The sequence below is a fragment of the Rhineura floridana genome, chromosome 3 (genome assembly GCF_030035675.1).
Source record: "Rhineura floridana isolate rRhiFlo1 chromosome 3, rRhiFlo1.hap2, whole genome shotgun sequence".
Classification (NCBI taxonomy): Eukaryota; Metazoa; Chordata; class Lepidosauria; order Squamata; family Rhineuridae; genus Rhineura; species Rhineura floridana.
The window spans coordinates 188,045,233-188,072,594 of record NC_084482.1 but is presented as its reverse complement, the minus strand read 5'-3'; positions in this window follow the sequence as shown (position 1 = coordinate 188,072,594).

The window sequence follows — 27,362 nt, the reverse complement described above, 5'->3', positions numbered from 1 at the left end:
TGGGGGACCTATTAAGTTGGTCTGACCTCGGAGACTAATGGATCCTTTGGGTTTTCAAAGGGCTCTGGGGGATTTTCCGGCTGATAAGACTGGCGCTCCTGTCGAAGCCCTGGTCGAACTGTGGAACACGGAAATGACCCGGGCTGTCGACACGATCGCTCCTGTGCGCCCTATCCCATGTCAAGCTCATACAGCTCCGTGGTATACCCCGGAGCTGAGAGTGATGAAACAAGAGAGGAGGAGGCTTGAGTGCAGATGGAGGCGTACTCCTGACAGATGCAATCACGCCTTGGTAAGTCCCTCTACGAAACTATATACAGAAGCGGTGAGGGCAGCGAAAAAGCGATATTTCGCTGCCACTATTAAATCATCCCTCAACCGTCCTGCGGAGCTTTTTAGAACTGTCCAAGGGCTTTTACATCACAGCCCTCAGGATATTAGAGAATCATCGGTAACCCGCTGTAATGAGTTCGCTGGGCACTTCCAAGATAAAATCTTATGCATCCGCCAGGACTTAGACTCCAATATTATGGCAGTTGAACCTAATGAGGTATCCGGAGCACGGTCTTGTCCTCATTTGTTGGATGAGTTTCGGTACAGCTTGAGGAAGTTGACAAGGTACTTGGACTGGTGCGTGCAACCACCTCTGTACTAGATCCTTGCCCCTCTTGGCTAGTGAAAGCTGCCAGGGTTGAAACAGCTGGCTGGGCCAGGGAAGTGATAAATGCCTCCTTGAGAGAGGGAGTGGTCCCTAGCCATTTGAAAGAGGCGGTGGTGAGACCACTCCTGAAGAAACCTTCCTTGGACCCAGATAATTTGAACAACTTTAGACCGGTAGCGAACATTCCATTCTTGGGCAAGGTCTTGGAAAGGGTGGTTGCCAGCCAGCTCCAGGTGCTATTGGATGAAACCGATTATCTAGATCCATTTCAATCCGGTTTTAGGCCCGGTTTCGGCACTGAAACGGCCTTGGTTGCCCTGTATGATGACCTATGTCGGGAGAGAGACAGGGGGAGTGTAACTCTGTTGTTTCTCCTTGATCTCTCAGAGGCTTTTGATACCATCGACCATAGTATCCTTCTGGGGAGACTCACAGAGTTGGGAGTTGGAGGTACTGCGTGGCAGTGGCTCCGCTCCTACTTGGTGGGCCGTCTCCAGAAGGTAGGGCTTGGGGAACACTGCTCGATACCCTGGACTCTCCATTGTGGAGTCCCACAGGGATTGGTTCTGTCCCCCATGCTTTTTAATATCTACATGAAGCCACTGGGCACGGTCATCAGGAGTTTTGGAGTGCGTTGTCATCAGTGTGCTGATGACACGCAACTCTATTTCTCCTTTTCATCTTCCTCAGGAGAGGCTGTTGATGTGCTAAACCGTTGCCTGGCCGCGATAATGGACTGGATGAGAGCTAACAAACTGAGGCTCAATCCTGACAAGACTGAGACGCTGTTGGTGAGTGCCTTCTCGGCCCAGATGGTAGATGTTCAACCTGTTCTGGATGGGGTTACACTCCCCTTGAAGGAACAGGTTCATAGCTTGGGGTTTTTGTTTGATCCATTCCTGTCTCTTGAGGCTCAGATAGCCTCGGTGGCACGGAATGCGTTCTACCACCTTCGGTTGGTAGCCCAGCTACGTCCCTATCTGGACAGCGACGACCTCGCCTCAGTTGTGCATGCTCTGGTAACCTCTAGATTGGACTATTGCAAAGCACTCTATGTGGGGCTGCCTTTGAAAACAGTTAGGAAACTACAGCTAGTGCAAAACGCAGCAGCCAGACTGTTGACTAGGACCAGACGGTCTGCACATATAACACCTGTTCTGGCGCGTTTGCACTGGTTACCTATCGGTTTCCGGGCCAAATTCAAAGTGCTAGTTTTGACTTATAAAGCCTTACACGGTGCGGGACCACAATACCTAGCAGAACGCCTCTCCCGATATGAACCTACCTGTTCACTATGCTCAACATCAAAGGCCCTCCTCCGAGTTCCAACTCACAGAGAGGCTCGGAGGGTTGTAACGAGATCTAGGGCCTTTTCAGTGGTGGCCCCCGAACTATGGAATAGTCTCCCCAACGAGGTTCGCCTGGCGCCTACACTTCTATCTTTTTGGCGCCAGGTTAAAACCTTTTTATTTTCCCAGGCTTTTTAAATATTTTAAATTTTTGTTGTTACATAGACCAGGCTGTTAATTGTTTAACATATATGCTTAGTGTTACTATTGTCATTTTAATGTATTTTTATTGTATCGTATTTATGCTATGTTGTGCACCGCCCAGAGAGCCTCTGGTTTCGGGCAGTATAAAAATGGAATTAAATAAATAAATAAATAAATAAATCAGTCTCAGACAACAAAACAAATTATCAGGGATGTTGGAAATTATAGTCCTGCAACATCTGGGGGGCACCACGTTGGCTATCCCTGGTCTGTAAGGCACCACAAGTATTGTTTGTTTCAATACATAAAAGAACATAAGAAGACCCTGCTGGATCCAACCAGTGGCCCATCTAGTCCAGCATCCTGTTCTCACAGCAGCTAACCAGATGCCCTAAAAGGGAAGCTCACAAGTGGGAACTGAGTGCACAAGCAGCACTCTCCTCACTTGTATTCCCAGCAACTGATATACAGAAGCATATTGTCTCTGACAGTGGAAGTAGAACATAGCTGTCTTTGCTAAGTGCCGTGATAGCTTTATCCTCCATGAATTTGTCTAATCCTCTTTTAAAGCCATCCAAGTTGGTGCCCATCACTGCTTCTTGTGGTAGCAAATTCCATCGTTTCACTATATGCTGTGCAAGACTACATTTTTAATTGCAGAAAAAGGGATAACGTTTATTCTGGTGGATTACTTTTGATATGTGCATTTTCTGTTTACCTACATTATGTCTCTTAAGTTCTACCTCTGACAGTTCAATCTTGCATACATGTCTACCCAATGAGTTCAATGGGACTTAATCCTGTACATACAGTAGGGCCCCGCTTATATGGCGGGTTAGGGACCAGGCCCCCGCCGTAAAGCGGAAATCGCTGTAAAGCGGAACCCATTGACTATAATGGGTCACATTACGTGAAAATGATGCGAAAATGCTGCAAAAGCACAAAATCGGCTTTAAAATGGGGAATTTCCCCTAACTGAAAGCCGCCGCATCAGCAGAATGCCGTAAAACAGAACACCGTAAAGTGGGGCCCTACTGTACTTACCTGGGAGTAAGTTACCTCTGTTAAACCGTTGACAAAAAAATTACAAAGGCAACTAGTAAAGTACTAAAATTTGCATTTTTCTTTTATGGTGGGGGATTGCTATATTGATAAAAATGTGTTTTAGTTGAAAGGTGTCAGCTCTTCACTGAGACAGCAGTGTTGGTGGGGGTGCAGGCAGGGCTGGAGATTCCTTGGTAATTGCCAGGCCGTAAGTCCTCAGCCGGCAGCTTGGCTATAAATCTGCCAGGCTAGCAAGGAGGAAGCAAGATAAGGGCAGAGGCCGTTCAAAGCTTACGTGCCAAGCCAGAAATCCAGAAGAGACGTCAGTGAAGGTCCAGGTCTAGTTTGCCGAGAGATCAGTCCAAGTCAAGGTTCAGGGGATAGGAAGACACACAGTGGTCACACCTGACGTTGTAGTCAGCAACAAGCTGAACCCAAGGTTTGACTTTTAAGGAGCAGGTTTGTGAGCCATCAGCGTTTTGGCCTTAAGTGGACAGGCCTGCCCCTCTTCTGCCTGACCTTCTGTTGTCTACGTTCTGCAGGTGAGGGGGAGTATCCTGTTCACTGGCTGCATCTGGCTGAAGGGCTTCAGCTGTGTCTGGGGTGCTCTGCAGCTGAGGGGGAGAAGAAGCTGGGTTCTCAGGAGTTTCCTCCATTTCTCCTTCTGGGTCTGCTGCTGTTACTCCCGAGTCATCCTCGTCTGATGAGTCCTCTGACGGGGCCATGACAAAAGGGTTGCTGCGGTGTTCTTTGTAGCACAACACAGGCATGCCTTCTAGCACCACAATAGAATGCGTGTTCAGTATTGGTGGCAACATAATGACTGCAAAAAGATATTCCTTGCCTGACGTGCTACTTGAGCAAAGATGAGACATAACAGAAATGTATTGTAAAAGCAGCATTTCAAGTGTAAAATTTGATTTTGAGTGAAAAAGTATATGTGTGTTGGGGTATCAGCATTGCTAGGGTTGGGGTGGGGATGGATGTGAGTTTCTGTTATGCTATTCTGTTAATCTTATGGATAAAAAAAATTATTCTGCTACCCTCTGTGCATGTGTGCTTATTTTTAATGTTGTTTTAGGCTACTTAGATGTGCAGCAGCCAAGGCCAGCACCTTTTAGGCATCACATTTTTTAAAAAAGTAACTTAAGTGTAATTGTAGTGATTACTTTTGAATAACGGTAAAGTAATCAGTTACTTTCAGAGCAATTGTAATTGTAATTTATGACTTTTTAAAGGTAATCTTCCAAGCTCTGGAATGGGCTACTCTTCTCTCCTACATTCTTATCTTCTACTCCCTATGGAGGTATCAAACATGAATTACACACCACATCTAAGGAAGCAGCTTCTTACCCCAGAAGCCATCTCCTCCCAAAGTTGGACTTACTGTAAAGTGTTCTTCAGATCAGCACAGATTGGAACATACAGGAAAGGATTAACTCCTCTTCTGGTGTGGAAGCCAGGGTCAAAAACAGAACAAGGTGCTATTGGTGGATAGCATGAAGATGAGAAAGCCTTCCACCAGTTCCCAGACTTGGCCTTAGCAATAACATAGCAGCAACTCCAAGCTTGTAGCTCAAACCTGTGAAAAACCTGCAGAACTAGGAATTCAACAAATAGAAAGGACAGAGCAGAATGGTTGACAACACTGTCCTAATTCTTTTACTGGATTAGCCGTGTAACCATGAAAGTATGTTTACACTACTCCACATGAGATCAGGTTTAACTAGTAGGGTGGGACTGTAGGCTTCATTCTCCACTCACCAGAGGAACACTTAATGGTTAGTCCCACTTTCTGTTCTCAGCCAATGGAGGAATGGAGCATAGAGAAAAGAGGCCAGAAATAGTGTCCGCTAAATAGGGCAGGAGAACCTGATGTTACAGAACTCCATTTACCAAAGAAACCTAGGCCAAGATGTAGTGCTTGAAAAACATGGTGCCCCTCCCCCCTGCTACAGGGCTGGGTCTGGGTCTCAAAGGAAATAGGGGTAATAGAACTATTGACAAATCAGCCACCCTAGACATAGCTTGGGGGCTATGCAGTGGGCTAACAGTCCTGATCAGGTACATTCTTCACACAATGCCTGGAATCTTCATATTGAGTCTCATTTTTAAAGTTTTAAATTGCTATTTAGAGGTAGCAAATGTTTTCCTTATAGAACTGGAAGTGGAAGAATGAGTATTTTTTTTCTAGTTCATAACTACAACATGGGAACCAAAGGACTGAGAGAAAAGGAAAATATGGAAATAATGTAAAAGATATTGGCTGCTATTTAGTTCTGGTCATGCAAAATTAGCAGCCTTAGAAGGGAATCTGCAACAAAGGATACCAGTCAGTAACAGCTTTATGCTGTATACCATCTACTTCTGCTATGAGAGGAAACGGAAAACCCCATTTATATTTAATATTTGCTTCTCACAGTAGATCTGTTGCAGATTTAAAGGCTTTGCGTTGGTGAAGAGTTTCTGCGCTCAGGTCTTGTATGTTTTCCAGCATATTCTACGTGAACTTTTGTTCTCAGAGCTTTAATTAATGCATCCTTCACTGCACAATTATGAAATGCAATAACAACATCCCTTGGGGGGCGTGGCTAGCAGAGCCACAAAATGGCTGCGTCATTCCACAGCTCCATTCCCTCCGGATGGAAAAGCCTCCCTAAATGTTAATCTAGGAGAGTTTTTTAATTTATAACAATGACTATCGGGGGAGGGAGGGGAAATGCTCCCCGGCACACTTAAAGGAAAAGATGGCAATTTAGTGGAATATTTTAAACAGCTAGACACAGAGGGCCTTCGCACAGCAAAGAAGCAACTGCTGGATAAAATGGTGCCTGGATTGCAGAAAAACCCTAAGACTGTTCTTGTTGATTCAAACTTCGCGGCTGATCCTTGGAAGGAAGAACTAGCTAAGCAATTTCTGTCTTTCAAACTTGACATCGCAAGCACTTGGGATGCCTCTTTCTAGCACTTGGAAATGAAATTGACAGACCTTGCTAATCGCATGGACGTCATCATGCAATCTTCCTCAGAAGTGCTAGATCTAAGCCTAACCAATTCAGAAGAACTACTACTGCTTCAACATGAAAATAAAATCATAAAAAAATAAGCGGAAGGACATCAAAAATCAGGTCCATAAACCAAAGATTTGATTTCGTGGAATTAAAGAAGGGGCAGAAGAACACTGCAACAATGGCTGCATTTTTGGCAGCATGGCTAAACTCTATACTTCCAGGCCTAGACATATCAGTAAGTGACTTTGAACGAGGACACAGGGCACTGGCTGCAAAACCTAATGATAAAGCACCCCCATGGGACATTATTGCATGCTTCACAAGATTTACAAGGAAAGAAGTATTAATGTTAGCTCTAAGAAAGATAAAAGACTTGCAATTTGTTGGCAACCCTGTTATGGCACTGCAAGATTTATGCCCCGAAACATTACAAAAATGAAGAAATTTCAAGCCAGTTACCACTCTTCTACAAAAGGAGGGAATCATGTACTGTTGGGGATTCCCATTCCGACTTATTGTTCCTAAAAATGGAGGGTTGCTGATAACAAGTGCTATGAAAGAGGCACTATCTCTACTGACAGCATGTAACTTAGATCACCATGAAGGGATTCGAAAGGAAAGCATGGAGAATGGTGAAAATAACATGCAGCACGAACAAAATGGGTACTGGGAATGTAGAAAGGGAAATCTCTGCTCTTGCGAGGGCACCCTTCAGGATCAACTGTTAATATTTACACAGGCACCCTGTCTTCTACACTAGGCTCCTTCAGTGCAAAATGAAAAAATGGCAAACCAATATTCATTGGCTAATGATAAAACATTTCAGTGACTAAAATTCCAAAATGATATTACTCAAGACACAATATGCAGGTTGTCCGCACATCAATCTTAATACCATCTAATATAGGGAGGGGGGTGCACAGGAGGGAAAATTTCCCCCGTGTGTCCCCAAGCCTTTATTTTTCTTTACTTCTTGTTCTATCGGGGGGGGGGAGCAAAATGACAAAAATGATATTTTTTTATAATGGTCTTTTTTTTCATTTACTGGCTTTCCCCTGCAAAATAGTTGTGTTTAACACAAGGGCCTAAGCACTAGATCTAAGGTGTCTCTGCACAGAAGTAGATTTGGTAGTGTTAACTACAGGGTCAGGCCTATAATGGTGCCACTCAGGGACTTTGAGTCTTTCCCTGTCAGAAAGGCTCTTGTCCAAGTTTGGCACCTGTTTTCTTGGTTAGATTAAGCTGGATAAGTTGTGGAGTGGGCAGGGAGTTGAGGAGATGGGAAGATGGTTTATTGTGGCTGTAATTGTTATATCCTTACTTGATATCTTTTAAGTTTTTAAGTGGTGGTTGAACGTGGTGGAAGTAAAAAAAAAGAAAAGGGATTTTGACTAATGTAAAAGTTTTAACCCTTAATGTGAAAGGGTTAGGTGATGTTGGGTATGGAAATATTACTGACTTGATATAAAGTAGATATCGGTTTATTTCCCGATGACCTGACCCTAGACATTCCAGTGGCTATGTGAATAAAAGCCTGTTTGAACTGGAAATGTTCTTCCCTCCCATTTCCCTGTGCATATCTATACTCAGTGTCTTATATGATGTCGCCAACTGTATCACAAAAGAATGCCTATGCTTCATTTACATGGTTGTAGACCTTGACACACATACTCTTACAAATGTAGAAATTGTAACCTGAATGTATTCTTAGTTTAATGATCCTACTTGTAACCGAACCTCCCCTGCTCCTATCTATCCTTTGTTCCTCTGACTCTAAGTGCTTATCTCAAGGTCATATAAACTATGCAAGCCTATGTCTGAAAGAAGGCAAGATGTTCCTGGCTTTTGTTATCCTAAGCACCCCTTTTTCCATATCTAAGATGTTACTATGTCTAGCAATGTTTTTCTATTCTTTATGATGTCTGCTCCCCTTTTTTTGTAACCACGGGGGAATCTATATAATCTACTGTATTTCAATAAGGGGTTCCCACTTCTGAAAGGCTACTTGCTGGCAGGTCTTGGGACCCCTTTGCAAAGGTAATATTGTGTGTTATTTCCTGGCCTCTGGCAATAGGTTCTTGCTCTCAACTCCGCACCTTCCCGGGTGTTTGTGAGCTGAGTAGACAGTGACAGCTTGCGTGTTGGGTTTGGACCTAACAGTGAGATAAAATATGGCTCCTGATATTACCTTTTTACAAGAAACAAACTCACCTCCTATTTCAGAGACACTCTTGAAGCATAGTTATTTTGATAAACAATATTTAGCAGTCGGTTACTCCAAGGCCCGGGGTACAGCAATAGTACAGTACTTAAGAGAAATTTTCCTTTTGAAGTGGAAAGAATCATTAGAGACCGGGAAGGGTACTTTATTTTTTTAGTATTTTTTTTGCTCACACCCAATAACAATAGGCACAATATACGCTCCCAATGTAGGACAGCTAAATTTCCTAACTAAGGCATTTAGGAGGTTAAAAAAAATGGAAAAGCAAACTTTATTCTTGGGGGAGACCTACATGTAAATTTAAAAGGATTAGATCCAGAGTTATTAGCTAAATATAAATTACAGAAATTAATTCTCAAAGGCAAACACAATACATTAAGTAAAAACTACAAATCTTAAAAACTGCTACATAAATTTGGACTGAAACAAGTTTGGGCTGAAACGCATCCTGGAGACCACGATTTCACTTTTTTCTCAAAAACTTACCATACTCTGTCACGTTTAGACAGCATATTAATATCGACATTACTGACACATGTGGCAAGTGCCACTGTGGGGGCTATCAGAATTACATATCATGTTCCTATCACAGTATCCTTTTCCAACTTGAATACTCAGCAAAGCTCTCCAATGGGAAGCTTAGCCCAACTCTCCTTACCACGCCAGATAGCACAAATACCATAAAAGACGTTTTAAAAAAACGATTTTGAAGAAAATGAAACCCCCGACACCTCCATCACTACCCAATGGAAAGCTATGAAGGTGATGGTACATGGGATCTGCATAAAAGAACTAGCGAATATTTTTAAAAAAGCTATAGGCAGAGGCTCTAACAAGGGAGTTAGAAGCATTGGTAGCAGAATATGGGAGAACGGGATCAAAAAAATTATTACTCTGGAAATAAAAAGAAAAGAATTAGATTTATTAGAGGTAAATAAAACAATGGTCAGTTTGTTATATTCAAAACAGCACTTTTATGAATATGGGAACAAAGGCTCTAGCTATTGGCAAACTGGATCAGAAAAAAAAGCAACAAGAGAGCAGTACACAAATTACAAAAGAAAAAAGAAAAAAAAGGACAGGGGATTAATACGGGAAGCCAAAGCAATCAACAGAGAATTTGCTAACTTTTATGATGAGCTGTATAAGGACAAGGACATTTCAGTAAACACAATCCGGGATTATTTATCAGGTGTGCAGTTGGCAGCTTTGACAGGAGAGGAGAGAACAGCATTAGTAGCTCCCATTCAGTCCAAAGAAATTGATGAAATCATAAGCAAATTAAAGACTAATAAATCAAATCCCCGGGTCCAGACTGGTATACTAATGAGTTTTATCAGCATTGCAAGGAGCTTCTTACTCCAAGGTTGACACATTTATTTAATGGGCATTAGCTGGTGATACCCTTCCAGAAACCTGGGAAATACTCCAAGATAGTAGTTTTACCAACCCATTTTAGAAACCCTTTATACTTGGAATCATATAGACCAACATCACTATTAAATTCGGATTATAAGATTTTTACACCTGTTTTAACCAACGAATTAACTTAATTATCACCAAATTAATTCACTCCGACCAATGAAACAAATTGCTGATCCTATTAGAAGCATTTTAAATTTAATTAAATATTGTAAAGATAATAAATTACCCCTTGCATTTTTATCCCCTGATATTTTTAAAACTTTTGATTGTGTTAATTGGACTCTTTAAAAAGAAACTGCATATAAAATGAATTTTGATATACACAAAATATATAACACCTCCTTTACTTCAGTCAGAATAAATGGAATTGATTCAAACCTAATCTCTATTCAAAGGGGGATAAAACAAGGCTGCCCCCTCTCTCCTCTCCTGTTTTTGATAGCCATAGAACCTCTGGCACAACATAGAGGTAACAACACAATCTCTGGGGTCACTATAAAAGGCGATACTACTAAGCCTCTATGCCAATGATATGGCATTGCTGGTTACCAACCCAGTAAACGCAGCCTCCCATATAAAAAAAGAGCTTGATCTGTTGCTGAGGTGTCAGGCCTGACAGTTAATTTTCAAAAATCAGAGGCCTTATGTTTTCACTTACCCCCAGGGATCAAAATGACTTGGGATTAATTTTAGGCATAAAATTTTGTCCCAAGCAACTATGTTATTTGGGAGTACAGATACATAATTTTTTTTACAAACTATTTCAAGCAAACTTCAAACCTATTTGGACATTTATTAGAACAGATATGAAAAGATGGAGCACACCACTAAATCTATCATTAATGGCAAGAGTAGCAGCAGTTAAAATGAACGCACTCCCCTGACTCACCTTCCTTTTTCATACACTTCCAATACAGATTTCAGACACGGTCTAAAATATGGCAAAAAGAATGGAGATTTTTGGTATTTAAATCTAAGAGGCCCAGAATCAGGAAAAAATTAATATACTGACAGGTAAAGGTAGGAGGTTGGGGAATGCCTAACCTAAAACTATACTGTGAAGCCAATCAACTCTATCATTTATCTTTTGATCTTAGATAATACAAGGAAACGATGGGTTCAAATAAGAATATATTGATAGAAGACTTACTTTTGAGCACGTTATTCTTTTAAAAAATCACTAAAACAGGGTTACAATGCATGATGAAAAACTCATTTACAGCAAAGCTAGCTTAAATTCTCCCTTGACTCCTCTATTCTTCCATCCCAAATTTTATAAATAAAACATATATATGGCTTGGCAGGAATGAAGGCAGAGGGGACTCTTCTGCATTCAAGATTTTTCTTTTACTAATAATCAATCAATAACAGAGCAATCTTTTAGAAACACATTGGGTGGTGTGAATTTCACATGGATTCAGTGGCACCAGTTGCATGACTTCCTATCAAGGGCTTGAATCAAATAACAGGCTCTTTGCCGCTTAGCGACATTCAAACAATTATAGCTGCCAACAATGGCAAAAGAGGTATTGTTTCTCAAATTCACTCGATGTTGTTATCACTTGATGGCTCTGATTTGTTGAGCCTCAAGACACAATGGGAGAATGACTGCAACATCACCATAGATGAGGGGGTATGGCACACTTATTGGCAAAAGCCTATAATAAAATCAGTCTCCAATCAGTTACATGAATCTATGCTAAAATTGGTACACAGGTGGTACGTCACCCCAATGTGGCTATCTTGAATAAATCTGGCAAAGCCAGGACATTGTTGGAGGGGATGCAAAGAATGGGGCACATACTACCATATGTGGTGGTCTTGTTCCTGGGCTCAGACATTTTGGAATCTGGTATTTGAAAAAATCCAGTTGATTGTGTCTGGACCTGTCGACAGGTCCCCGCAGGTGAACATAAGAACATAAGAAGACCCTGCTGGATCAGGCCAGTGGCCCATCTAGTCCAGTATCCTGTTCTCACAGTGGCCACCCAGGTGCCTGGGGGAAGCCCGCAAGCAGGACCCGAGTGCAAGAACACTCTCCCCTCCTGAGGCTTCCGGCAACTGGTTTTCAGAAGCATGCTGCCTCTGACTAGGGTGGCAGAGCACAGCCATCATGGCTAGTAGCCATTGATAGCCCTGTCCTCCATGAATTTGTCTAATCTTCTTTTAAAGCCATCCAAGCTGGTGGCCATTACTGCATCTTGTGGGAGCAAATTCCATAGTTTAACTATGCGCTGAGTAAAGAAGTACTTCCTTTTGTCTGTCCTGAATCTTCCAACATTCAGCTTCTTTGAATGTCCACGAGTTCTAGTATTATGAGAGAGGGAGAAGAACTTTTCTCTATCTACTTTCTCAATGCCATGCATAATTTTATACACTTCTATCATGTCTCCTCTGACCCGTCTTTTCTCTAAACTAAAAAGCCCCAAATGCTGCAACCTTTCCTCGTAAGGGAGTCGCTCCATCCCCTTGATCATTCTGGTTGCCCTCTTCTGAACCTTTTCCAACTCTATAATATCCTTTCTGAGATGAGGCGACCAGAACTGTACACAGTATTCCAAATGCGGCCGCACCATAGATTTATACAACGGCATGATGATATCGGCTGTTTTATTTTCAATACCTTTCCTAATTATCCCTAGCATGGAATTTGCCTTTTTCACAGCTGCCGCACACTGGGTCGACATTTTCATCATGCTGTCCACTACAACCCCGAGGTCTCTCTCCTGGTCGGTCACCGCCAGTTCAGACCCCATGAGCGTATATGTGAAATTAAGATTTTTTGCTCCAATATGCATAATTTTACACTTGTTTATATTGAATTGCATTTGCCATTTTTCCGCCCATTCACTCAGTTTGGAGAGGCCTTTTTGGAGCTCTTCGCAATCCTTCTTTGTTTTAACAACCCTGAACAATTTAGTGTCGTCAGCAAACTTGGCCACTTCACTGCTCACTCCTAATTCTAGGTCATTAATGAACAAGTTGAAAAGTACGGGTCCCAATACCGATCCTTGAGGGACTCCACTTTCTACAGCCCTCCATTGGGAGAACTGTCCGTTTATTCCTACTCTCTGCTTTCTGCTTCTTAACCAATTCCTTATCCACAAGAGGACCTCTCCTCTTATTCCATGACTGCTAAGCTTCCTCAGAAGTCTTTGGTGAGGTACCTTGTCAAACGTTTTTTGAAAGTCTAAGTACACTATGTCCACTGGATCACCTCTATCTATATACTTGTTGACACTCTCAAAAAATTCTAATAGGTTACTGAGACAGGACTTTCCCTTGCAGAAGCCATGCTGGCTCTGCTTCAGCAAGGCTTGTTCTTCTATGTGCTTAGTTAATCTAGCTTTAATAATACTTTCTACCAGTTTTCCAGGGACAGAAGTTAAGCTAACTGGCCTGTAATTTCTGGGATCCCCTCTGGATCCCTTTTTGAAGATTGGCATTACATTTGCCACTTTCCAGTCCTCAGGCACGGAGGAGGACCCAAGGGACAAGTTACATATTTTAGTTAGCAGATCAGCAATTTCACCTTTGAGTTCTTTGAGAACTCTCGGGTGGATGCCATCCGGGCCCGGTGATTTGTCAGTTTTTATATTGTTCATTAAGCCTAGAACTTCCTCTCTCGTTACCACTATTTGTCTCAGTTCCTCAGAATCCCTTCCTGCAAATGTTAGTTCAGGTTCAGGGATCTGCCCTATATCTTCCACTGTGAAGACAGATGCAAAGAATTCATTTAGCTTCTCTGCAATCTCCTTATCGTTCTTTAGTACTCCTTTGACTCCCTTATCCTCCAAGGGTCCAATCGCCTCCCGAGATGGACTCCTGCTTTGAATGTATTTATAGAATTTTTTGTTGTTGGTTTTTATGTTCTTAGCAATGTGCTCCTCAGATTCTTTTTTAGCATCCCTTATTGTCTTCTTGCATTTCTTTTGCCAGAGTTTGTGTTCTTTTTTATTTTCTTCATTCGGACAAGACTTCCATTTTCTGAAGGAAGACTTTTTGCCTCTAAGAGCTTCCTTGACTTTGCTCGTTAACCATGCTGGCATCTTCTTGGCCCTGGCGGTACCTTTTCTGGTCTGCGGTATGCACTCCAGTTGAGCTTCTAATATAGTGTTTTTCAACGACTTCCAAGCATCTTCGAGTGATGTGACCCTCTGGACTTTGTTTTTCAGTTTTCTTTTTACCAATCCCCATATTTTTGTGAAGTTTCCTCTTTTGAAGTCAAATGTGACTGTGTTGGATTTTCTTGGCAATTGGCCATTTACATGTATGTTTAATTTAATAGCACTATGGTCACTGCTCCCAATCGGTTCAACAACACTTACATCTCGCACCAGGTCCCGGTCCCCACTGAGGATTAAGTCCAGGGTTGCCGTCACTCTGGTCGGTTCCATGACCAACTGGTCTAGGGAATAGTCATTTAGAATATCTAGAAACTTTGCTTCTTTGTCATGACTGGAACACATATGCGGCCAGTCTATGTCCGGGTAGTTGAAGTCACCCATTACTACCACATTTCCTAGTTTGGATGCTTCCTCAATTTCATATCTCATCTCCAGGTCTCCCTGAGCATTTTGATCAGGGGGACGATAGATCGTTCCCAGTATTAAGTCCCTCCTGGGGCATGGTATCACCACCCACAATGATTCTGTGGAGGAGTCTGCCTCTTTTGGGGCTTCAAGCTTGCTGGATTCATGCCTTCTTTCACGTATAGAGCGACTCCGCCACCAATACATCCTTCCCTGTCCTTTCGATATAATTTATATCCAGGGATAACCGTATCCCACTGGTTTTCTCCATTCCACCAGGTCTCCGTTATGCTCACTATATCAATGCTCTCCTCTAAGACCAAGCACTCCAGCTCTCCCATCTTGGTTCAGAGGCTCCTAGCATTAGCGTACAGGCACTTGTAAGCAGTGTCTCTCTTCAAGTGTCTTTGGCACTTGTGGTTTGGCCTGTGGTAATTTTGCTCTTCTGAATTTATATCCTGTGCCCCTGCTCTCACAATGCCTACTTCTAGGCCTACCCCTTTTAAAATCCCAGGGGGGAGGTTTATTCCGAACCGGACCTTCCTCAGCTCCTGCCGGGTTTCCCCCCTCAGTCAGTTTAAAAGCTGCTCTGCCACCTTTTTAATTTTAAGTGCCAGCAGTCTGGTTCCATTCTGGTTCAAGTGGAGCCCGTCCCTTTTGTACAGGCCCGGCTTCTCCCAAAATGTTCCCCAGTGCCTAACAAATCCAAACCCTTCCACCCGACACCATCGTCTCATCCACGCATTGAGACTGCAAAGCTGGGCCTGTCTGGCTGGTCCTGCGCGTGGAACCGGTAGCATTTCAGAAAAAGCCACCTTGGAGGTCCTGGCTTTCAGCATCCTACCTAGCAACCTAAATTTTGCTTCCAGGACCTCACGGCTGTATTTCCCCATGTCGTTGGTGCCAACGTGCACCACGACCACTGACTCCTCCCCAGCACTGTCTACCAAACTATCTAAACGACGGGCAATATCCGTAACCTTCGCACCAGGCAGGCAAAACACCTTGCGGCCTACACACCCATCACACACCCCACTGTCTATGTTCCTAATGATGGAATCACCCACTACAAGGATCCCTCCACCCCCTGGAGATATATCCTCAGTACGAGAGGATAGCTGCTAATCCCCCAAGGAATGGGTCCCTTCCAAGGGATCGTTTCCCTCTTCCTCAGCTGGATGCTTTCCTTCCCCGAGACCATCGTTCTCCATGATAGCAGGAGAGCTATCATCGTTGGAGTGGGACACAGCTATAACGTCCCTGAAGGCCTCCTCCACACACCTCTCTGCCTCTCTCAGCTTTTCCAGGTCCGCCACCTTGGCCTCAAGGAAATGAAGTCGTTCCCGGAGAGCCAGGAGCTCATTGCACTGAGAGCACATCCACGACTTCTGGCACTTCTTAATTTTCTCACAGCTATAGATGTGAGTGGGAAGGATAAACCATTAGTTGGACACCTGCTTATGGTAGCCCGTTTAACAATAGCAAGACATTGGGAAGACCTAAAAGGTGCCACAATACAATATTGGCTCCACAAGGTCTGGTTCATTACCTTAATGGAAAAATTAACATACAAATTGAGGATTGCTTGCAGAATTTCCAAAACTCACAAATTTACCTCAATATGGTTTCCTTTTATCCAATATGTTAACAACAAAGAACACAATCAAAACCCACCACCTTATTATGTGAAGATTTGGAATGACTAATGTTAAATAATTGCAGAGTTGTATATTTATTATTACCACCATCACCACCCTAACCCTTCCCTTCCTTTCTCTTTCCCTTTCCCCCTTTCTTGCTTACCTATTTACTTCCCTGTTCATTCCCTCCCCTTCATCTTCTTCCCTCTCCTTTCCCTCCCCTCCCCTCTCCACCCCTTTTTCTTTTCTTCCCTTTCTCCTCCTTTTATTCTTCTCCTCTTTCTTTTTACTTCTTAAGCAGCATCAATTGACTGGGGGGAGGGGGGATTGTTCTCAGAGTTCAAATTTGGTTATTTTGAAATTTTTATACTTGTATAATTAACTTGAGATCTCAAACAATCATAATTATATGTACTGAACATTTGAAAGGAATGACAAAATTTGTGTTACTCCACAATGTTACTTTTATTTAGAAAATCAATAAAACTTTAAATACAAAAAAAAATCCCTTGGTTGTGCATTCTCTTTAGGGTGTGGACCCAAGCTTCAATGTGCCCTTTCTGTGTCAAGCTTTGAGAGTTCTACCCCACGTACTAAATTCTTTACCATTCAAGTAAAAAAGCCATTAATTCACTCTGATCTACTTGCTCAATCAGACCACAGATGTGGATGTTCCTTTTGCATCCACAGCTTTCCTGATCATCCTGTCTAAGTAATAAGTCCTTGTGCCCATGGGCTAGCTTCTTGACATATGTGGCATGACAAGTGCCAAGGGACAATGCCTCTGAAGCCGTTTTGTCTATATCTGTTATACATTCCTTGAGAACATCAATCTTGTTTTCTAGTGTTTTACAGGAAGCTTCCCAGTTCTTAAATAGTTCAGCATGCAAACTAGAAATCTGGGCAGCTACTGCTTCAGAAAGTTCCTGGGGTGCTAAAGTCTCATCAGCTTTCCAGCTTTTAGGAGCTCTCGCTGCCATATTTGCTGCCGGGGCCTCTCCCATGTCATTACTTGAGCCACTGGTAATCGGTTTAAAGAAGCAAGTTACATTGCACAACCCACTTCCTGAGGTGCTGGGGAGCATAATTCACCAGTCTCTCACAAAATCGGAATATTTTGCCAGCATGTGGGGGTAAATGGAGAGTTTTTTGGGTTGGGGGAGGACGGAGTGGCAAACTCACCCTGCATTCAGTTCACTTGCACGCATGCGCCATCCATGACCACTGCAATTTGAAATGCTGATTAGGTGTTGGGGAAGGACTCTGGCTCAGTGGTAGATCATCTGTCTTGCATGTAGGAGGTCCCCAGTTTAATCCTGGGATCTTCAGTTAGGGCTACGGATGGCCTGTCTGAAACTCTGGAAAGCCACTGCCAATCAGCGTAGACAATACCAAGCTGTATGTTCTGACTCTGTATAAGGTAGCTTCCAATATTCTTATCCATATATTCACATTTATATGCCTGCATGTGTGAGCAGAATTCCCTTGCTGGATTAGGATATCTGTCTATAATCATTCACATAGTTAGGCAGGTGAAATTCCACTGGACTCAGTGGGATTTTAGCAGTCTGATTTGGCCCAGGATTACAATTATTGTCAGTTGATGTGCTGCAGTTTAGGAGGAGGAGGAAATTCAAGGCTGCTCTTGCAAACTGATGCAGTACAAGCAGAAGTAGTAAATAGCAGCGTTATGACAGACAACATTGGGAAAATAAAGTCTGAATGAGACCAGATGTTGCATAACAGAGAAATCAATTGGCAAAATAATGGAGCATATGGGTGGAAATGGATATGAGTCACAGGCGGCCCATGGAGGAGAGGACTTAGAAGAGGGTGCAGCAGAAAGGCAGCCCCAGTGCTGTTTGTTTATAGACTTGGTTAGGACCTTTTAGTGGTCTGCTGGATACTAAGGTTTGTCAGCCAACACTTTTGTTTGGGAGGGCTAGTCAAGATACTGGACTTCCTCCACTTTCACATGTACCTCTCCATTTTTACATTTGCCTCTGCTACTGTGGCTAGTTCATTCAGTGTTTGATTACACAACTTTCTCATTGGTCCCTCCCCCTGGTGGATCCCTTCCTATTCTGCTGTTCCCTCCCTCTGACCTGATTCTGCAGGAACTTCAGTGTCTCACTAACTTATTAAGAGTTCTTTGACAATGTCAACAAGCATATAGATAGAGGTGATCCAGTTGACATAGTTTACTTGGACTTTCAAAAAGCTTTCAACAAGGTACCTCACCAAAGATTCTTGAGCAAGCTTAGCAGTCATGGAATCATAGGAGAGATCCTCTTGTGGATCAAGAACTATTGTAAGACACAGGAAGCAGACAGGAGGAATAAATGGATAGTTCTCTTCATGGAGAGATGTAGAAAGTTATGATCTCCAAGGATATGTATTGAGACCTGTGTTTTTAACTTGTTCATAAATGATCTGGAGTTAGGGGTCAGCAGTGAGCTGACCAAGTTTGCACCTGGTTTGCCACTGTGAGAACAGGATGCTGGACTAGATGGGCCACTGGCCTGATCCAGCAGGCTCTTCTTATGTTCTTATGATACTAAATTGTTCAGGGTTGTTAAAACAAGAGCTCCAAAAGGACCTCTCTAAACTGAGTGAATGGGTGGTAAAATGACAAATGCAATTCCAGCGTAAACAAATGTGAAGCATGTTGGGGTAAAAAGTCTAAAATTAACATATACACTCATGGGGTCTGAACTGGTGGTAGCTGACCAGGAACAAAACCTTGGGGTCATTGTGGATAGCTCAATTAAAATGTTGACCTAGTGTGCGGCAGCTATGAAAAAGGCAAACTCCATGCTAGGAATCATTGGGAAATGAACTGAAAATAAAACTGCCAATATAAAAATGCCATTATATAAATCTATGGTGTGACTTTTTTGGAATTAGGTATTCCTTGACCGTTTGTCTATCAATCTCAAGCTCCAGTCCTACCCCTTCTACTTCATGTTACCCAGGAGGGTCATAGACCCTCTTTTGGGAGAAGCCTGAGCCAAAGTAGGAATTGTGGAGTTCTGCCTTTTCTTTGTCATCTGTTATCATTTTGCCATCCTCATTGAGTAGCTGTGCCACCATTTCTTTTCTCTGTCTTTTACTATGGACATACCTGAAGAAAGCTTTTTTGTTGCTTTTAGCATCTCTCGCTAACCTCAGCTCATTCTCAGCTTTAGCCTTTCTGACACCTTCCCTGCAATTCCGTGATACCTGCCTGTACCCTTCCTTTGTGGCCTGGCCTTCTTTCCACTTCCTGTATGACCTTTTTTGTTTTCAGGTCATCTCTAAGCTTTTTGTGAAGCCACATTAGCTTCTTCTGCTGTTTCCCCCATTTTTCCTTGTTGGAATTGCTTGCCATTGCGCTTTTAGAATTTCCTGTTTTAGAAACTCCCACCTATCTTGGACTCCTTTTCTCATTATGGTCACTTGCTATGGAACCGTACTTACAATTGCTCTGAGTTTATTAAAATCAGCTTTCCTGAAGTCCAGGGTGCGCGTATGGCTACTCTCAGCTTTTGCTTCTGTTAAAATCAGGAATTTAAGTATGGTGTGGTCATTTCCCCCCAGAATTCCCGTAACTGCCACTTCGTCCACCAAATCATCTCTATTGGTTACAATCAAGTCCAGGATAGCTGATCCTCTGGTTGCTTCCTCCACTTTCTGTAGGAGAAAGTTATCTCCAACACAAGTCAGAAATTTCTTGGAGGGGCCATGTTGGGCAGAATTTGTCTCCCAATAGATATCGGGATATATTGGCAGTCCATCTTCCAGGAAGCATAGCCCATGGTCCCAGAATCCAACTCTCTCATGTCGGCACCACCTTCATAGAAATTCATTCACACAGAGTATTTTTCTTTCCCTTTCTACTCCTCTTCTAAGTACTGGAAGGATGGATGGAAAAACTATCTGGGCCCCAAAGTCCTTGAGTTTCCTTCCCAGAGCTTCAAAGTCTGATGTGATTTCTTCATAGCTCTGTTTGGCAGTATCATTTGTTCCCACATGGATGAGGAGAAAGGGATACCTGTCGGTGGGCTTGATGAGTGATGGCAACCTTTCCATCACATCTCTAATCTGTCCTCCTGATAGACAGCATACCTGGCGAGTCCACGGATCTTCTCGGCATACTTGGGTTCTGCTACCACATGCCGTTGCTCTTCCACCTCTACTTCTCTTTGCTGCTGTTGTTCCAGCGTTCTGTCTAAGAACTCTTCATCTTCTCTTATAGTCCTCAGTGTGGCCACTCACCGTTCTAGGCCTCTCACTTTTTCTTCCAACAGTGCCACAAGCTTGCACTTGTTGCACGTGTATGCCATGTTTTTCTCAGGCAATAAAACAAACATGGCACACACCGTGCAGGTCACAACCACTGGAGTATACTTCCTGCATGCGTGCTACATGCGCACATCCCTGTCATCAACCAAGATGGTGGCAGGGGCATTAGCCCCTTAGGGAAACCTTGGCTGCCATCTTAGTTGATGGCAGGCTTGCGCCTGCACTGCAGCCATCATTTACGTCAAAGGAGAGGTAGGTGGGGCATGCAGGTGCGCGTTGCCGGCCTGCGGAGCTGTACGGAGGGTGCCTGGGTGCTCTCTCTCGTGATCCGTGGCAGGGTCGGGAGCAAATGCTGCTGCAGATTGTGTAAGGGAGCACTATCCACCCACCCTAAGGAGGGACCCTTTAGGGTCCCCTTGGGACTCAGGGGCCCTCGGCCAGGGCCTGACCTGGCTGCCATTGGGTGCCAGTCCTGCTGGATGCCTTTAAAAGAGATAGATACATGGATGATAAGGCTTTCAGTGACTACAAGCCATTATGGCTATGGCCTGCCTCTATGGTGGGAGGCAGCATGATTCTGAATGCCAGTTGCTGGAAACTGCAGGAGGGGAGAGTGCTCTTGTGCTGAGGTCCTGCTTGTGGGTTTCCCTAGGTACTTGGTAGGCCACTGTGAGACCAGGATGCTGGACTAGATAAGCCATTGGCCTGATCCAGCAGGCTCTTATGTTCTTAGGGAAATTGAATATGGATTCATTATCCCTTAACAGGTTTTGCTACTTTCATACAATCACGGCAGAAAACGGTATAAATTTCCCCATTTTTCAGTACATGCTTAAGGTGAGGGTTCTTGACTGCATATGTGATTTGAGAATGGAATAAGAAGTTGATAGTCATTCTGGCAAGCAACAGTGTGATTTTTGTGCATGTGGCATAAGAGAAGGTTCTTTTCTGTTGCTGAAGCTAAGGAGGATGAGCCCCATAAGCTGCCTGGATGGCAGCCGGCTTGGGGTAAAGAGGTTTTGCGTTTTGCTGTGTTGAAAATGTATCCTGTGCTTTTAAAATCATTCACTATCAATTCATGAGAAATGAGTGAGAAAAGAAATTGTACCCACAAATTATCAAAGGGGAGAGAAAACATTGGTCAAAATCTCATGGGTGAGGTGCATGTTCTTTGTCAGGGTGGCCAAGTGGTGTTTATGAATGTCCTTTTTTCCATTCATCTTACTAGTGGTCTGCACTCTATAGCCTTCCAGGGTGCTTGTGCTTCAGTTAAAACCCGGAAGAAGATATCATAACATAGTTTCTCTGATGGGACTTTTTCTGTCAGAAAGCGTGGGGAAGGCTGCAGGGATTTTTACTGGGGGAAAAAGAAGCATCACCCATAGCCACTGCACGACGATAAGGTAGATCCAAAATCCTGCATCCAAAGAAATTGGAAGAGATTAGAAAGTACTTTGAGAAAGAGGCAGAAAAATGTTAGCTTTTTTTTTTTGGAAGGGGAAGAAAATGTCTGAGAAACTGGAGGACAGAATACTGTACAGCACTGCTGTCAGCTTCCTGAAAGAAGAGTAAGTTCTAAGTATAAAGAATAAATGTCTTGCATAGATTTTTGTTAGTGTGCTCCCACCACTGGAGGAATGGCTATAAGCAAGGGAACAAAAAAGGGAGAAGCAACTTTGGAATAAAATGTGGGCTTTGCTTTGTGTTTAAATGACCTTCAGAGATGCTACAGAAAAAGTGATGTTTATGCTCTAGTCTGTTTCTTTAGTGCATACCATTGTTCTCCATGTATGGACATATAAACAGAAGGAGAACACAATGCAGTTCTTCAGAGCCTTGCTCATATTTACTGGTAACAAATCTTTCCCCCCCTTGTAAATCACCATTTTTATATACAAAATACAAATAGAAAACATCAACAAACATGCAGAACTGGATCAAGACTGAACCAATGCCAAAAGAAGGGGATGTTCAAGTGGCTGACTGCGAAAGAGACTTGGAAAGAGAATTTAATTTGCTCCCTTTAAAATGAAAGGCTCTGTGTCTTTCCCTGGGTTCCAGACAAAGTGCTTTTAGCAAACTGAAAACTGCAGGATACTTCCTCAAAGGCTTCTGAGCAAGCAGTATTAAGAAATTCAGGTTTTAAATGCCAAAAGCAAATTAGTCAGAAAGAGGGGCATTGCTAGATACTTCACAGACTTGGGGCATATGTCTACAACCAAATTTGCATAAAATTTGCAGGTGTACAGGTGTGAATTTGTGCGCACTTACCCTGACTTTCAAGCGAGAAAAAACAAACTCTGGCTCTCGCTATCAGGGCTTACTCTGATCTATTGGGGTGCCAGCAGAGCAGTGTTCATGGTTTTCCACTGTGTCCATTTTATTATCCACATGAGAACCCTGAGAGGTGGGTTAGACTGAAAGGGAAAGGCTGGTTCATGGTCCCCCAATTTATTTTCGGTTATTTATTTAAAATATTTCTATTCCATCCTTCTACCCTACAGGGGAGCACTCAGGTTGGCTCACAATGCCACCACACAGAGAAATTAAAAACACAAAAACATTAGAATAGATAAAAATGCATAAAATATTGTTATAGGTTTGGGGCTTGAGAGATGATTTCTGAGTCCCCTTCCAGCCTCTGCTTTGGAACTCTGCAGCTTGAGGTGTGCTCTGCAGCAGAGAAACCTGTTCTTCTGGTCAGATGTGTCTCTTGTTAATCAGACTGGCCAGGTGGGCTAATGGGTCTGCCAAGTGCCCATGAATTGGTGAATGGGCCAGGGAGACCCTATTGTTATTGAAACTCTTCAGGGGAGCCCCCCCCCCCCCGCCTGAGAGAGGCTTGTGTTTTTTAGCTGGGTCTGAGGAAAGGATGGGAACTGGAGACATGCAGACAGGCTGGCTCCCTGCACCATGGCTTTAGGATGCTTCCTGTAACCCTGATGGAAAAGAAAGATCTATTAGACTACTGATGCTTTGAACCCCTCCATCTTAAGCTCAGGTTGGAATGTATGTAAATAAACAATATTTCATCAAGATACCACAGTCTCCGCTGACCTTCTTTCCAAGGAAACCAAACCCTGGGTAAGTGCAGGGATCCCTGGTGATCTCTCACCGCTCGGAGATTGGGATGGCATTCAACACTTGTGGTGGCAGTGGGATTGAGTTTCCTGGAAGAAGCACTGGGAGCAAGGTGTGCCTGAGTCAAAATGGAGGGAGAACTAGCAACCCTCCTGGAACATATGAAATCGGTGTTCCAGCAGCAAGCAGAACAGACTGAGAAAAAAAATCACCAGGAGGACCAGCAGCAAAGGCAATGAGAGTGCCAGGAGGACCAGCAATGATTTGCAGAGAGAATGGAAAGCCTTTTTGGAGGGAAAAGGGAGACCCCATGTGAGGAGGTGAGAGCCCTGCCTGATCAGCCACTACAAGAGGTTGAGAGTGACCCGGTAGTCCAGCTGCAGTGCACCCAGACTGGGGTGGCTAAAGAGATCCAGAAAGTGGATGGGCAGCTGGAGGGCTTGGATTGTGAGGAGTTGCATTCAGTAGCGGAGGAGGAAGAGGCCTTGATTGTCCAGTAGCCTGCCAGGAGGGAATACACCAGAAAGCTGGAAGAAAAGCCCCAAAATTGAAGGAGGATAGACCTGGTAATGAAGAGGAAGATGCCTTGGAAGACAGTGGAGTAGAGGCTGGAGAAGAGATGCTGCTCATGGATTTCTCCATTCCATGTGTGCCTGTTGTTGAAGAAGTAATGCAGGAGGAAGAAAAGGCCTTGGAGAAAGGTGGAGTGCAGGCTGGAGAAGAGCAGCTGTTGATAGATTTCTTCACCCCTTGTGTGCCAGCTGTGGAAGAGAAAGTGCAGGAGGAAAAGTTGGAGCTGTGTGTGCAAGAGGAGCTGCCAGCACCTGGAGAAATGGCTGTGGAAGAAAAAGTGCAGGGGGAAAAGCCTGAGGTGGGAGTGCAAGTCCAAGAGGAGCTCCCAGTGCCTGGAGAGATGAGTGAGATAAAATCCCCAAGTGACTTTGTCCCTTGGGTGCCCCATAATGGCCTTATAGGTCCCATGATGGGTATAGCCACCAAGCAGGCTGCAGCAGTGAGAGGCATCCAAGGCCCTGTGAGTTTGGAGGGCAAAAGACAGTGGGAGGGTTATCTGCCTCATCTGGGCCCATGATTTACACTGGAGATGGTGAGGGAGAACAGAGAGGAAGATTTCTTTCTGCCAACCTGGGTGGGCTAGGCCACCTAGTCCTGAAGAAGATGCCCCCAGACAAAGATTTATGGTAGGACTATGATTTGCGGTTTGAGGCAGGAGATGAAGTGGACTGGCTTAAAGACTTTTCCCAGGGCAGAGAGTGGAAGGAAAATGGCTACAGTCTGCTGTGTGATAATGAAAAAACAGATGTGTTCCTAGAGATGCCTCCCAAGACTCTGCAGGTGTTATGCCAAAAAGGCTCTTTACATCTGGAGGAAGCTTCAATAATCACCAGATGAGAAACCAGATATAAAACAACACCTTTATTGATTAATTACCAAACATCTTTTGCAAAAGAGAGACAAAGTATTCGGCTAACGCCCGAATCCTGGTCTGAAAGCATAGCTACACAGATTACATTGATATATGGCTTCCAAGTCCTCCTAAAACAGCCCCTCCCATCTTGTTAGCAACACTTTTCAGTGAACTTCATTGTCTCTGCATTGAGCCTGGCTTTCTAACCTTGAGCGTTCTTCCGCTATGTTCTTACCTCCCCCAGGCACAGCATATTCTAGCTTAGTCTCTATCTTCTTGGAAGGTGTCCTGTTACATGGGAAGAGCAAACTAGCATTTTAAGTATCAAAACAGCAACTGAGCATTTTGGCCTTCTCAGGCACTTTCCACAGAGGAATTTTGCTTTTTATTTCTAAGTTAAGTCAGGCTAATCCATTTTCTGCTGTGTCATATTAACACTACATACTATAGTTTCCAAACTATAACTCATTTATCACACAGGTAGCAGCAGGGATCATCTTGGACTGGGAACTCCATTTAGCCCCAAGACAAAGGGCCATGCGGGCAACTGCATGGTTTGGGGGTGGGGTTGTGCTTATGGGACTGTGTACTGATTTGCTGTAGGAATTCTTCCTGATGGCTTTAGTATTGCCGTTTGGAATGCTTTTGATTCGTGCTTTTTGTGAGCTTGTGGGTATATGAGCTGTTTAATTATTTTTTTAGGAATTCTGCTGATAGGTTTTTGCAGTAAGGTTTTCATGTTTAAGATTTACTATACTATGCCTGTTAGATTTTGTGTGTGTGCAACTATTTGTGTGAGCAAGGGAAAATGTGTGTGTGTGTTTGAGGGCTGCTGTCCTATAGTGGCACAAGGCTGGACAAAGGACCTCCAGTACTGAGGCTGTAATCCGGCTTACACATGTTGGGAACTCACTGTCTTGGGCACTGCCAAGTATGAGGACTGGATAAGCGGTTTGGATGCAGAACTGTGACTGGGAGCTCCAAGAAAGAAGAGGAAGCGGTTAATTGAAAACTTGCTGTAAAGGAATGGACTGTTTTTGTACTTGTGCTGAAATGCGACTATACTATGACCATGCTTTTGATGATGTTATGTCTTACTAACCTGTATCTGTGATTTCTTTATAGGAAAAGCTGTTATTCTGTTATTTGTTTGCAGGTCTGGGACAGACCTTTGTCAGGAAAGGGGGTAGTGTTATGAGTTTGAGGGTTGAGATAGATGATTTCTACGAGTCCTCCTGTTCCAGCCTCTGATTTGGAACCCTGCACCTGGAGGTGGGCTCTGCAGTGGAGAAACCTGCTCCGCTGGTCAGATGAGTCTCTTTTGTTAAGCTAATAGACTGGCCAGGTGGGCTAATAGGTCTGCCAAGTGCTCATTAACTGGTGAATGGGCCAGGGAGATCCTATTGTTATTGAAACTCTTCAGGCGACCTCCCCTGCTCCCCGGGGCCTGAGAGAGGCTTGTGTTCTTTAGTTGGATCTGAGGAAAGGCTGGAAACTGGAGACACACAGAGAGGCTGGCTCCCTGTGCTGTGGCTTTAGGATGCCTCCTGTAAGTCTGATAGAAAAGAAAGATGTATTGGACTGCTGATGCTTTGAACCCCTCCATCTTAAGCTCAGGTTGGAATGTGTGCGCAAATAAATAAATAAATATTTCATAAATAAATAAATATTTCATAAAGACACTAGTCTCCGCTGACGTTTTTTCCAAGGAAACCAAACCCTGAGTAAGTGCAGGGACCCCTGGAGATTTCTCCTGCTTGGAGACTGGGGTTGTGCTCAACAATACAGTTAATGATTCAAGGGAACTGATATTAAAAGGGGACTAAAGAGGAAAAACTAAAAAGGAGGGCAAATAAAATCAATTTCAAGCTATACCTTCAGTCCCTCCCAAAGGTTCTCTGGAACAAGGTGGCTTTCAGACGTTTCTGGAACACCATCAGAGAGGGCGTAGAGAGGGCTTCTTGGGGTAGGGTATTCTAAAGCCTGGGGGCCATGGCTGAATAGGCTTTCTCTTGCATGCATGCCAGTTTAACATCTTTAATTCCAGACATGCAGAGGAGACCAGAGCCAGCTGATCTTAAATCTTAGGTTAGTACATATGGGTGTAAGTGGTCCCTCAGGTACATTGGTCTAAGGCCAAAACCAGCACTTTGAATTGGGCCCCAAAACAAACTGGGAGCCGGTGGAGTCAATAAAGGACAGAGGTGATATGATCCCCACACCATGATCCAGTTTACATTCTGGCTGTCGCATTTTAAACCAACTGGAATTTATGAACTGTTTTCAAAGGCAGCCCCATGTAGCGTGCTACAGTAACCAAGCCTAAATGCTACCAACATATGTGTTGCTGTGGCCATATATGTCAATTGCTTCCAGGAACAGGCACAGCTGGTATACAATTTCAGTTGGCCAGAAGTACTCCTGGCTACCACAGCCACCTGATATTTAAGCAGCAGGGCAGGATCCAGGAGTACTCCTAAACTGCGGACTGGCTCCTTCAAAGGGAGTGCGACGCCATCCAGAACAGGTTGTAGCCCTATCCCT